The sequence below is a fragment of the Entelurus aequoreus genome, linkage group LG09 (assembly GCF_033978785.1).
Source record: "Entelurus aequoreus isolate RoL-2023_Sb linkage group LG09, RoL_Eaeq_v1.1, whole genome shotgun sequence".
NCBI classification, from domain to species: domain Eukaryota; kingdom Metazoa; phylum Chordata; class Actinopteri; order Syngnathiformes; family Syngnathidae; genus Entelurus; species Entelurus aequoreus.
In genome coordinates, this window is record NC_084739.1 from 33,220,837 (window position 1) to 33,235,630 (window position 14,794).

A 14,794-nucleotide genomic window follows, 5' to 3' on the forward strand; every position below is an offset into this window, starting at 1 on the left:
GCCCCACCATGCAATGCACAGAATGTCAGGATAAAACATTTAAGCTAAATGCGGAATTTAACTGGAAGCCAATGGAGACTGGATAAAATGGGGATGATATGGGCTGATCTGGGTGCACCGGTCAAAAGTCTGGCAGGTTGCATTTTGTACAGTCTTGTTGTTGAAAAGAGAATTGCAATAGTCAATACGAGACGAAATGAACGTGTGATGATCATTTCGAGATCCAATTTTGACAACAAATGTCTCACTTTAGAACTATTTCTGAGATGATAAAAACAGTTTTTGGTCAGTTGACAACAGTGACCCTCCAAAGACATAGACTGATCAAACACAACCCCAAGGTTTCTGAGGCTGCTTTTAACAGATGCACCCAGAGCACCAAGGGAGGTCTTGATCAGGGGGATCTTTTTATCACCAGCAATTATCAGAGTTTCCATTTTGTTAGAATTTATCTGCAGGAAATTTGAGGACAACCAGTTTTACTAGCTGTATGTGTTGCGGCTCTGTGTTGTGTATCAATTTTTTCCTTACTGCCGAGCGGGGCACGCAACCATGTCATTTGATTGAGAAGTAATCGTGCTAGCCACTAGGCTAAAAGCCTGTTCTCCTAACCCAAAGGCTCGCACACTCTTTGAAGTTGTCAGGGATTGAGGTTTACCAACGTACACATGGCCCAGCCATCCTGCCTGGCCTCCGTTACACACACCCCCCTAAATCTCACTCACTGCCTTTAAATGCACTAAATGAGTTTGATTTCTCAAATAGTTTGGCTATAAAGAAGCATCCTACAACCCATGGAAACACCTTAATCCGACTTTAGCCTGCTAGGTGGCCTTGTGGTTAGAGTGTCCACGCTGAGATCGGTACGTCGTGAGTTCAAACCCCGGCCGAGTGATACCAAAGACTATACAAATGGGACCTACAGTATTACCTCCCTGATTGGCACTCAGCATCAAGGTTTGGAATTGGGGGTTAAATCACCAAAATGATTCCCGAGCGTGGCCACCGCTGCTGCTCATTGCTCCCCTCATCTCCCAGGGGGTGGAACAAAGGGATGGGTCAAACGCAGAGGGTAATTTCACCATACCTAATGTGTGTGACTATCAGTGGTACTTTAACACCTAAATTATGCAATTGGAAACCATATTTCTCGAGTGGGTGTGGGCTGAGGGGACCCTACGTATTGCGCATGCGCCAGTCTCACCACGCGGGATATAACCCGGAAGCAGATACCATTCAATAAAAACCAGACTGTTTATTTGCTTCAAGTTAAAAGAGCGGAACATTTTGAAGCGCATCGATGCAGTCTCTCAAACAAAGTACAAATGAGATAGAAGAGAATGAAGCAGGTAATGTATATTACAGGGCAAAGAACAACGCATACACAAACCTTTTCACGCTGCATTTGTGCACTCCAAACTGATTAACAATAACTCTGTATTCCACACAACTGGCAAGCTTGTTCACAACAATAGCAATCATCATCTGAAACAGTATCGGCCAGGGTACAAAGAGTCTTTTATTTTGTATTTAAAACTCTTTTACATCAATCCACTGAGCCTTTCGAACGAACTTCAAGACATTCGAAAGTTTTCTTTCCATGATTCTCCGTTCAAAAATTGCTTCGAAAACAACTCTCAATCATTGTCATGTTCGTGGAGCAATCTAAGATAATAACTTGATGCTGTCTGCTGTTTAACATCAGCATAGCCTTTAGAAACGTAATATTTGTAATCTATGCTAATATTACATCACGTACAAAAATAACTCTGTTGTTGACTTCTAAGGAGCCGCAGATGGTGTTTTGTCATAGTCAACCGGAAAAGCAATACATTAATCCGTGCTAAAAGGAAATAAGTGCCCCAAAGTGTACGGGAGGCACATGGCGTATGACCAACAGTCGCATTAGAGAGTGTGCATGGACACTGGGACTTCACATGTAGGTGTGAAAATACAAAAAATAAACAAAGTATTTGAGAAATCAGAGTAATTTAGTGCACAGAAACATTGTCACTCTCATTTGGGTCGTGGCAACATCATAGCAGCTCTGCGTTGTGTAGAATTCTTCCCACGGTGTGCGAACCCTAGTCGCCGGATTGAGAGAAGTGTGTAGGTAAGGTAAAAGCCCAAGTTGCCTGTTTGAAGTTGTTCATCTGCTCATATATGTCACCTGGTGGTTGTTTGCGCACATTGCAGCTCCTCCGCTTTCCCTTTCACGCGAGATTCATCCAGGAATGGGGATAGATGACTTTCCATTTTGAGAGGCAGTGTACACCCTGGACTGGTAACCTGTCAATCACAGGACAGTAAATATAACACTCACATTCAAACCTGAGGTTGGAAGCAAAATGACTACCGTATTTTCCGGACCATAGGGCGCACCGGGTTGTAAGGCGCACTGCCAATGAATGGACTATTTTTGATCTTTTTCATATATAAGGTGCACCGGAGGGCGCATTAAAGGAGTCATATTATTATTTTGTTTCTCTAATATGAAAACACTTCCTTGTGGTCTACATAACATGTAATGGTGGTTATTTGATCAAAATGTTGCATAGATTATGTTTTACAGATCATCTTCAAGCCGCTTTCTGACAGTCGCTTCCGGTTGCGCCGTTTTGTGGGCGGTCTTATTTGCGTGGCTCACCTTCGGCAGCGTCTTCTCCCCGTCATCTTTGTTGTAGTGGTGTAGCGTGCTAAGACGGGAGTGGAAGAAGTGTCTAAAGATGGACCTAACTGTTTTAATGACATTCAGACTTTACTTAAATCAATAACAGAGCAGCATCTCCTCATCCGGAAACAACAACACCGGAAATGTGTCCCATGAAAAAACATCCCACTGGAAGTGTCATGATCCGTGGTCCGGATCATGTTTTGTGTATTCTGTTTGTTTTGGACTCTTTTAGTTCCTGTTTGTGCACCTCCTGAGTTTAGTCACCATGGTTACTTATGATTTTCACCTGCCTCTGTTGTTCGGGACACACCTGTTTTAATCAAGAGACACTATTTAAGCCTGCCTTTGTTGATCACTCGTCCTGGCTTCTTTGTGTGCGGTATGTAACTGTTACGTTGGTTTATTCCTGTTCTTGATTCCTGTGCTAAGTTGTTGCCTTAGCTTCTCGTGCGATCGGCACGCTTCTCTTTTGTTTGTTTTCTGTCTTTTGGTATAGTGTATGATTTATGATTAATAAATCATCTCCTACCTTGACGTTTTCGTCCGGAGTTGTCCGTTTTGCATCTGGAGGAACGACCCTGCATAAAGATGCGACCCGCACGTGACAGAAAGAAGCCAGCCGCTAGTTTCCCCGCAGCGGACAGCAGGAAGGCTTCGGCTTGCCGCAGAGATGCGCCAATCCCGCAGCCTTCTCCTCCGGAATTCAGCACACCACAACCTGCTTCGACTTCTCCACCGCTTGGTAATCCGATTAATCACTTTGCAAAACAGTTCACTACATGGGCGGTCGAAAGAATGCACTCTAGCTCTGATGACGTCACTGAACCGGCGTGCGGTGATGACATCACTCCGCCGGCGTCATCAAGGGAAGTCACGGACCAGAATTTTCTTTTTTTGCCTTTTGTCTCCCTTTGTCAGCCACCTCCTAAAGACTTTATTCCAAAAGTAAAATATTATCAGGACATTTTTTCGAAATTTAGATTTTGTCAACCCCAGTCACCTTCTGGTTTTCGAGCTCCGCCCCCTAAGACTCTAGCCCCGCCCAAGTCACAGACCCTTTCCTCTGGTCCTCCCACACAACCTCAGGTGGGGGATGGGAAAATACATTTTGAACAATATAAAGGGGGGGAGTCTACCCCCCTCCTGACCTCCCTCTACCCACCCCTAAAGACTGTTCCAGACAGCAAGGAGCGTGTCTGGCATCCGCGTCTTAAGGGGGGGGGGCTAGTGCCGGGAGCTGTGCTAGTGGGGTGGCACAGCTGCGCCCAGCCAGGCAGAAACCTCCGGCCCGGCCACCACCACCAGTTTTTCGGCATGCCAAGCCACAACCCCCAGCTAGGCCACCTCCGCCAAAGTCACGGCCAGTACCGGCTCCACGACTGGTTCAAGCACCTGTTCCTGCTCCTGTTCCTGCTCCTCGGCTAGGTCCTGTTCCTGCTCCTCGGCTGGCTCCTGTTCCTGCTCCTCGGCTAGCACCTGGTCCTGTTCCTGCTCCTAGGCTAGCACCAGTCGCTGCACCTCCCGGGCAAGCACCTGTCGCCGCTGCACCTCCCAGGCAAGCACCTGTCGCCGCTGCACCTTCCAGGCAAGCACCTGTCGCCGCTGCACCTCCCATACAAGCACCTGTCGTTCCAGTTCCTGCGCTGAGGCGAACACTGAGGCGAACTCCAGATCCGGTTCCTGTTCCTGTACCTGCCCCGAGGCGAACTCCAGTTCCTGCACCAGTTCCTGTACCTGCACCGAGGCGAACTCCAGTTCCTGCACCGAGGCAACTTCAAGTTCCGGTTCTTGCTCCACGGCTGCTTCCTTTGCCCGCCGCTCAAGCTCCTGAGGTGCCACCTTCCCCGTCTCCGGTGGGCCTTCCCAACGTGCCGCCACCTTTCACGTCTCCGGCGGGCCTTCCCACGGCGCCGCCACCCTTCTCATCGCCAGCGTCGCAAGTGGCCATCAGACGCCTGCATGCGGCCCTCTGGAGAGCCAATTCATGGACGCCCCGGGCGCAGACAGCAGCTACGCCCACCCACCCCTAAAGACTGTTCCAGACCGCAAGGAGCGCGTCTGGCATCCGCGTCTTAAGGGGGGGCGGGGCTAGTGCCGGGAGCTGTGCTAGTGGGGTGGCACAGCTGCGCCCAGCCAGGCAGCAACCTCTGGCCCGGCCACCACCACCAGTTTTTCGGCATGCCAAGCCACAACCCCCAGCTAGGCCACCTCCGCCAAAGTCACGGCCAGTACCGACTCCACGACTGGTTCAAGCACCTGTTCCTGCTCCTCGGCTAGCTCCTGTTCCTGCTCCTCGGCTAGGTCCTGTTCCTGCTCCTCGGCTGGCTCCTGTTCCTGCTCCTCGGCTAGCACCTGGTCATGTTCCTGCTCCTCGGCTAGCACCAGTCGCTGCACCTCCCAGGCAAGCACCTGTCGCCGCTGCACCTCCCAGGCAAGCACCTGTCGTTCCAGTTCCTGCGCCGAGGCGAACACCGAGGCAAACTCCAGATCCGGTTCCAGTTCCTGTACCTGCACCGAGGCAAACTCCAGTTCCTGCACCAGTTCCTGTACCTGCACCGAGGTGAACTCCAGTTCCTGCACCAAGGCAACCTCAAGTTCCGGTTCTTGCTCCACGGCTGCTTCCTTCGCCTGCCGCTCAAGCTCCTGAGGTGCCACCTTCCTCGTCTCCGGCGGGCCTTCCCACGGCGCCGCCACCTTCCTTGTCTCCGGCGGGCCTTCCCACGGCGCCGCCACCCTTCTCATCGCCAGCGCCGCAAGCGGCCATCAAACGCCTGCATGCGGCCCTCTGGAGAGCCAATTCATGGACGCCCCGGGCGCAGACAGCAGCTACACCCACGAATTGGGCGTAAAACTCTAAGACTGCTTAAGTTCTGGCGTCACTCCCGCCCACCTCCCTATCAGCCACGAATGTGGCCTTTCCCTGGTCGCCCGCCTCACCAAGTGCACCCACCTCCCCGTCGGCCACGGATGTGGCCGTTCCCGGGTCGCCCGCCTCGCCTGCTGCAGCGGCGTTCCACTCGCCGCCGCCACTTGACTTGTCCTCGGTGGATTCGGGGACACTTGGCCTGGCGACCCACCGCCAAGTCCTCCCTCTGCCCTCCCGTGACTTTTGACCCTGTTTGTTTTGTTTTTTTTGGTCTTTTTGTGGACATCTGGAATCTGTCCTTAAGGGGGGAAGTGTCATGATCCGTGGTCCGGATCATATTTTATGTATTCTGTTTGTTTTGGACTCCTTTAGTTCCTGTTTGTGCACCTCCTGAGTTTAGTCATCATGGTTACTTATGATTTTCACCTGCCTCTGTTGTTCGGGACACACCTGTTTGTAATCAAGAGACACTATTTAAGCCTGCCTTTGTTGATCACTAGTCCTGGCTTCTTTTTTTGCGGTATGCAACTGTTACGTTGGTTTATTCCTGTTCTCGATTCCTGTGCTAAGTTGTTGCCTTAAATTCCCGTGCGATCGGCACGCTTCTCTTTTGTTTGTTTTCTGTCTTTTGGTATAGTGTAAGATTTATGATTAATAAAAGTAATCCAAGTAATAACTACACCAGTATTGTGTTAGGATAAAGTTATGTTAGTTTTGGAATTTCCAATCCATAAAAAATAAATCTGCATTATCGCCCAACCTTTGAACAATACCAGCTTAAATCTTAGCCTCTTTTATTTGGAGAAAGTGGTCAAACACGCTGCCAAAGAGTGGGTAGAACTACCCCACCAGGCTGGCAAACCGTCTCTCATGATAACAACATCCTGATGAATCATAACTCATTTCAGTGACTTTAAGCTCCTGAAGTTTTAGTTGCTGGACGTCAGCCACCTTCTCACACCTGGACCACCCCTGGGGCCACCTGTAAAATAGCTGTCAATCAAAGGTTTAAGCTCCTGTGTGCTTGCTCTGGGCGCCGTTTTAACCCCCACATGGCACCTAAGTCAGCTTGTGCCGGGACGTCACCTCATCCAGGACGTTGTTAAGGTTTAAAAATGTTCTTTTCAAATACTTCTCAATCCCTTGAAATAAATCCAATCTTATGAAAGTGTGCGGTCTTACCTTGTATAAAAAGTACATGCACTTATCCGCCAATAAAAGCTATGATAAAAAAAGTTCATTATGTAGCGCATACCAATGAATAAACTACTTTAATGTTGTTGTTGGCTCTAATTCACAAAATTGACACCGATGTTTGTGTAATTTAAGAAAGTTTAACAACAACAGAAATGCTGCATTTTTCCTCGCTGTAGAAAGATGGCAGCCTCAATCACCTTAGCCTTCTTGACGGTGAGCCTGGGACATTTCCCTACAGTTTATTCTCTGATTACAAGCATAAAGATGTCACGTTTAATTTAAGACATTACAAAAGTCATGGTGTGTAATAAATGTTTCTGCAAACATATCGGCGACATGCAGACAAACAGAAATGTGCCATCCAACACAGTTTATGAAGGATTGCGCAATCAGTGGTTAGGCTTGGTGCAAATGTGCAAATTCTGCGAATTTTACTTGAGCAAAAAAATCATAAAATCATACAGAAAATTGATTTATAAGACAGTTTAATGTACAAATACTAACATGTATTTTATGTTTTTATTTTTTGTACATTATTGGCCTTTTTGATGATGGGAGATGAGGCGTGTGCGATATGGACACAAATATAAAATATGATATAGGTGATTATATGTTCTGATAACGATATTTTTTTCTAAAATTATATATAATTAATTGCGCCCTGGAAGCGCTCTAAAAAAACGCCAAAAATACTCCATTTACAACTGGTGACCTGAATATTAACCAAGTATTCGCTATATTGTTATTACAAACGCTAATGCCAAGAAACTACTTTTGGCAGCCCCGTGATCACAGACAGCTAACTAGCTTGTGCCTGTAGCTGCTGCTGCTGCTGCTGCATCGCCTCTGACTTGGTAAAATGTCATTCTAGATTATAAATCGTGCCTCTCACTAGTGTAGAAGGTTGATGCCATAAAACGAGAAGTTGTTCATCTGTGACATTCAACATAGACCCGTAAATGGCGAGCAAAACACCTGTTTGTGTCCTTTTTTGTTGTTTAGCCTGCGTGCAGCGTGACGATTGTGATTATATCTTCATCAAAATGGGAAGATATAAACATCCCATCAGTCAGCATGCCAGTGAGAGCAGATATTGTACAGTAAGTTTTTGTTTTATAATGTTTATAGTTTGTATTCCTTTTTTAGCACTTAGCAATAGTGCTACTTGCTGGATCTGTTTATTACTCAGCTTCTAAAACTTGTTGCTCATCCTCTTATATTCAGGCTCAAAAATATAAGCATCTGGATCATCCTTTGTCCCAAATTAGTCTTTGATTGCTTCAATGAAGTCCGCCATGATTTCTAATACCGTATTTTGTGCACCGGGACCCACACAATTTTAGGAACCATTTTTTCCCCATACCGGACTATAATTCGCAAATAAATATGTTGTCAAAAATGAATTATTTACTCGTAAAAGTTTGTAAATGTTTATTTATGATGATCTATGTTGAATGATTTGCAAATTGTATTCCGTTTATATTTACATCTAACACAATTTCCCAACTCATATGGAAACGGGGTTTGTACATACCTTAACTGTTTCCAAACGGTGCCTGTAACACGGCAGTAAAACGGCTGATCAAACAAAACAGGAGTTCCACAAGCTGCAGAAGCTAGCTCTACAATCAGCTAAACAGACTCAATAAGTCCACGGCGACGTTTTTGGAGATTTACTTAGAAATTTGTGAAACTGGAACCACACAAAAATAATGCCATTGTAAGATATTATTAACACAGACACTTGTAAACCTGTTAGCATTTTAGCTAATGCTAACAACGCTCGCTCAATTACATTACGACAGCATGTACAAATATGCATGAAAACACTCCTACAGACTTCATACATGGGACGGTTTAGTAGGTAAGAATTGTTTAACTGTTATATTGTAAAACTTACAAATGTTGCTTGGAGTAATGAATGAAGAATCCATACGAGTAGAAACGCTTTGGATGATGAGAAGACAAAACGTCTCAAAGCTATAAACAGGAGGAAAATTCATCCAGCAACACCTACACTGAGCAAACTTGTCCAAAAGATGGCGCCATAGCACAAATAATAAACACACCATTTAAGTGTCTTTGTATGTGTTTAGCAAAGAAAAATCCATAAATTAGTGAGACTGTTTTATAAGCCGCAGGATACAAAGCATAGGAAAAATGTGGCCACTTATAGTCCGCAATTTACGGTAGTTGTTGTCGAAAGGAAAAAGTGAACTTTGTGATGCGTCTGTGAAATTAATGCACCACTGTATGCTTAAAATGAGCAAAATATGTAAATATTACATGTTATTATACATACATCTGTATACTTTCAGCATGTATATAAAACGTTGCTGGAGTTTTTTTATTTATTTTTTTATAGTGCCTTATAGACGGAATAGATCGAATCTCATCGGCTCCATTGTTAGCTGGCTTTTGCTAGCATTTATGCATAAAAAAAGAAAAAGCTTATTTTTATAACAATCTTTGGAGCTAAGGTTGTGGCCCTACAATGCAGGAAGTGTGCGGCGGTGGCGTGCGGTGAGGTTAATGTCTGGTGAGGCACTGCATCATCACAGTCAGATTTACAAACATATGAACCCTAAATAGTATCTTATTCACCATGTGATTGGCAGCAGTTAACGGGTTGTGTTTAAAAGCTCATACCAGCATTCTTTACACAACTGTAGCACACAAAAAAGCACATTTAATAAAAAAAACATTATTATGGTCTTACCTTTCTTGCTGGACATCCACAAAGCCAGCCTTTGCGTGTGTACCACGCCGTTTGAAAAGAACGGGTCTTCTGTCCCGAAGTCAAAAGCAAACCTTTTAGCTCCGGCGTTGGTTTACCTTTAATTATTACCTCCTGCATCGATTGAAAGTCCAGTTTAGAAAACTGTTTTATTTTACATATGTAATCCTCCATGTTTTTAATAAAAGTCCAGGCGAGAGGAAATAAACAATCGCTTGCAAACTTTTTTTTTTTTTTTTTTTTTTTCTTCTGCGGCCGAGGAATGACCTCTGGGATCACTACCGCCCTCTACCACCAGGAGGCCGGATTACTGCGAGCCTCAACCAGTACGTCTTTTGCAGCAGTTTTAGGAATGCTCAGCACAAGAAATACGTTACACACACACAGTTTTTGACAAAATACACTGGACATTATATACTTCAGCTAACTCAACTATGCCATAGTATAGTTAGCTGATATAATTCATATAGCAATACAGTCTCACTGCACAGCAGCTCAGCAGTTAGCCGAGTCATTGTGCACAATCCATGTTGAGGCACAAATCAGTGACGTGCCTCAACTGGCTGCTGATCACCGGACCGTCTCTTCTCAGTATTTGAACGGCAAATGTGAAAATAAAAATAAAAATATTTTAAAACTGGTGAAGTTAAATGGAAAATAACTTTAGTATAATCACTGGATACATATAACAATTTAATTAATTTTTTTTTCTTTTTACATTTTTTTTCTTTCCATGATGGCAGGTGAGGCCCCGCCTCCCCTGCCTCTAGTGACGGCACGCCACTGGTGTGCGGGTACAAGTGTATTCATTGTCCAAATGTATGAACACACAAATAGAGTACAGCTAGGAAATGCACCAAAAACTGTCGGTGAAAAAGTTTACTTTAAGGAAATCTAAACACACAAAAAAGTAGAAACCAACAAATTAGATATCACATACCGTATTCGTCATTCCAAAACGTCTCAAACAATGACTGTGAGTGTGCATTAAATAGTCTTTAAGTGCTCATTTGCAGCAGGTAAACAACATAATTAGAAATCACAGGTGAGGACGACAGTGCTCAGAAGCAGAGGTGAAGCTCCTGTAGGACAAGACATACGGAACAAGAAGTGGAAACAAAATAAGAGCGCCAAACAGGAAGTGAACCAAAAACTGAAAAAACACCCACAAACCAACGAAGGAATGACTCGGCGTATCAGGTCATAACACTTGTGTTATCGTCTTAAATAAAGATTGGGGATAATTCCAAAAAAAGTGCCGGCCCACTTTAAAACCAGAAAGTTGCCATTTTAAATGACTACAGTTTTGTGTCATGTCTGTTCTACTTTTTTTTTTCTACAAAACTAAACAACTTAATGAACATCCTCCATGTCTGGTGATTACATAATGTTTGCTGTTGCCCAGACGTTAAAATAGACAATCATATTGTACGATACATTTTTACGTAATATATCGTTATATCGCACAGCACCAACTACATAACCTACCCACTCTGACCGCACGACACCGGAGTCTCGGCCCCGTCGGTGGCGACAGCAGAAGAGGGAGTGTTTTCCTCTTTATTGTCCTTGAGAAGAATAATTGATGAGAATGAGAAATGGCTTCACATATATTTCCACGCACCCCCACTGCCCTTAATGATCTCGGCAGTCCGCTGTGGAGCGAGATACCATAGGAAAATAAACTTTGGGCCCCTCTCACACATATTTTGTGCTGCCAGGACAAACATGACAGCTGTTATTGTAGAGAACAATTACATGCAGCTTAAGAAAGCCTTGTCTTACTGTGAATAGAAGGAGGAACGCTGGGAGGAGCATGTTCTCCAAGCACCAGGCCACGCATACACATGTGTGTGCGTGTGTGTGTGTGTGTGTGTGTGTATGTTCTGGCAATGCTTACTTAATGGGGACATCGCTCTGTTTACACCAGGGGTGTCCAAACTTTTTCCACTGAGGGCCGCACACGGAAAAATTAAAGCATGCGAGGGCCATTTTTATGTTTTTTATTTTCAAACCATAACAAAATATATGGATTTTGTTTGTTTTTTACCTTTAGGGCTCCTGGGGATCATAAAGGGTCTAAGTCATTAAAATGTTAAAAACAAGTCAAATTATTATTTTTTATTTATTTAACGCTTACAGTAAATCTCTACAGTATATCAACTTCAGGTTGATATAAAGTTAAAAAAAAAAAAAAAAAAGGTTGTATGCTTTTTCTGTCAAAGACAACTTAGTTTTTTATAATAAAACTGAAATATGCAGTATTTCCCCCACTGCCCAAAACATTCAGAAAGCAAAGTTTGATGTGAAGTACGCTATTGATTTTAATTCATTATAATTTTTGAGTAATCACAGTGAAAAGATCTGCGATGAGGTGGCGACTTGTCCAGGGTGTATCCCGCCTTCCGCCCGATTGTAGCTGAGATAGGCTCCAGCGCCCCCCGCAACCCCGAAGGGAATAAGCGGTAGAAAATGGATGGATGGATGGACAGTGAAAAGATGAATAAAATCCCATTAAATATATTTGGGATTCAAAAGGTGCCACGCTCAAAGTGATACATTTTTATTAGTTTTTTTTATTTAACTTTTACACTTAAGTTACGAGATCAACTTCAGATATATCGGTCGATTTTACGTTTGAACTATTATTTAATTTTGTCAAATAAAGCGTTGATGTTTTTGTATGGCAACCACACAACATATATGCAATATTTTCCACATAAAACATTTTAAAGCGAAATATTAGAAATAATTGGAGCCTTGAATAGGTCAATAATTCATTATAACATTGATTTTTTTTTTTTTTGAGCAATGGCAACAAAAGAAAAATAAAGATAGACAAAAGGAAAAAAAACAGCCTGCATGGCAGCTTTGTGTCAACATTGCAACTTTTTCCAGTTAGATTTCACCTCATTTCACTTGTTTTAATGTTTTTTTTATTTGTGCAATAGCATTTCCAGAATGTGTGGCGGGCCGGTAAACAATTAGGTGCGGGCCACAAATGGCCCCCGGGCCGCACTTTGGACACCCCTGGTTTACGCAGTCACCTTTAGGGGACCTCTGACAGTATGGGGACAAAAAAACAGGTCCCCTAAAGGGAAACCTTTTTAAATGATAGTCAGATCCATTCTGAAGATGCCTGAGTGATTTTTAAGCTTTGGCCCATAAAACATGTTTACTGGTTAGTTTGAGTGTGAGAAATTTGCACAGCCGCCCCCTCATCGGGCTGTAGCTGGTACTGCACTCGCTGCTTTTTTTTTAAATGGTCCTCAGTAGTCACGTACAAATTTGTGTGAATAATGCAAAATTATTTAAATTTGGTCCCCATGAACCATATTAACTCTTTTTCCCCAGGGTCCCCGGTAAGAATGATCCGCACATTACTTCATCAATCCACAGATTTATAGACGTGTATGAGCTAACTGGGCAGTGGTCATTTTATCAAACAAATTGTATGCCTCCACAACCTGTAGAAAGAGTGGTCCCCACAAATGATGATCAAAAACTTGGTCCCCATTCCAAAGGATAACCAGTATGTGTGTGTGTGTGTGTGTGTGTGTGTGTGTGTGTGTGTGTGTGTGTGTGTGTGTGTGTGTGTGTGTGTGTGTGTGTGTGTGTGTGTGTGTGTGTGTGTGTGTGTGTGTGTGTGTGTGTGCGTGTGTGTGTGCTTTTAGCCCCATGCACCCAGCCTGGCCTTTTAAATATCTCCATTACCTTCAATTCATGCTCAGACAAAACAGATCACTTGCATAGAAATTGAAATCCTTCATTAGGAGGAGCAACTAGTGGGAGGAGATGGAGTTAGTTATGGTGTACCTTACCCAGGTGTTGGAGATGGTGAAGATAATGGCTTTCATTATGTAAAGCGCTTTGAGTCTCTGGAGACAAGTGCTATATATACATATAATTCACCTCACTTCACTTCGGACAAGGCCTGAGGTGATCCATGTATTCGTTATCTGTACAACTTGTCCTCATTAGTGTCACAGGTTAGCTCGGGGGGTCGGCAACTCCGCCCTGGTGGCTCCCTGGAGCTTTTTCAAAAATGTATGACAATGGAAACAGATGGGTGAAAAATATATTTTTTGTTTTAATATAGTTTCTGGAGGAGGACAAACATGACACAAACCTTCCTAAATGTTAGAAATCCCTCTGTTTATATTAAACATGCTTCACTGATGAGAGTACTTGGCGAGCACCGTTCTGTCCTACTAATTTCAGCGGTCCTTGAACTCACCGTAGTACAACTTTCTCCGACCTGCCACAGAAAGACGTGTTTTATGCCACTCCTTCTTTGTTTCATTTTGACCACCAAATACTTACTTATCCTGTGCGTGAATGCACATGACTGCAAGCTAATCGTTGCTAACATGCTATTTAGGCTAGATGTATGCACATATTGCATCATTATGGCTCATGTGTAGGTATATCTGAGCTCATTTGATTTCCTTTACTTATGTCCTAATAATAATAAATAATAATAATGGATTAGATTTATATCGCGCTTTTTCTATTGTTAGATACTCAAAGCGCTCACAGAGAAGTGGGAACCCATCATTCATTCACACCTGGTGGTGGTAAGCTACATTTGTAGCCACAGCTGCCCTGGGGTAGACTGACGGAAGCGAGGCTGCCAGTTTGCGCCTACGGCCCCTCCGACCACCACCTACCATTCATTCATCATTCATTTCACCGGTGTGAGCGGCACCGGGGGCAAAGGGTGAAGTGTCCTGCCCAAGGACACAACGGCAGCAATTTTTGGATGGTAAGAGGCGGGGAGCGAACCTGCAACCCTCAGGTTTCTGGCACGGTTGCTCTACCCACTACGCCATTACTGTATGTAATATTGGCTGCATTTCTGATAGTTGTTTGTTTGCCATGTTGTTCCAGACCACAGGAAACGTTACCCAGCTTGCAAAGATTGTAATAAATCCATTAGAAGAAGATGGCCTGTCGTTTCTTTTAACTTGGACACACACAGCTGCACCATTGGCCATTTTAAGCCAGTAATTTACAGGAGTTATCTCACCCTCTGTGAAGTTTTACACATTTTTTCCAATGTTGTAAACATGTGTAGAATAGACATTTCTGTCAACAAAGATTTGCGTCACATAGTCATTTTGATAGTAGGCTATTATAGCTAATATAGACACTTACATCAAGTGTTGCCTTCATTATTACACTTATATAAGGCTTTTAATTTTTTGCGGCTCCAGACATTATGGGTTGCCGAACCCTGGGTTAGCCGAAGCTTATTCCAGCTGTTCTAAAATATGTTGCATAGTTCTGATTAAACTGCTACTGTTTGCGGTTTTATTTT

General features: G+C 43.8%; 1 long non-coding RNA gene across 1 annotated transcript; it reads right to left on the reverse strand.

Annotated features, from left to right (window-relative positions):
• Positions 1 to 1,936: 1,936 nt before the first annotated feature.
• LOC133656835 (uncharacterized) lies at positions 1,937 to 10,526 on the reverse strand. The gene is made up of 3 exons (XR_009827168.1): positions 10,415 to 10,526; positions 2,171 to 2,289; positions 1,937 to 2,084 (listed from the first exon to the last, which is right to left on the reverse strand). It is a non-coding gene; the product is annotated as an uncharacterized LOC133656835 (long non-coding RNA).
• Positions 10,527 to 14,794: the final 4,268 nt, after the last annotated feature.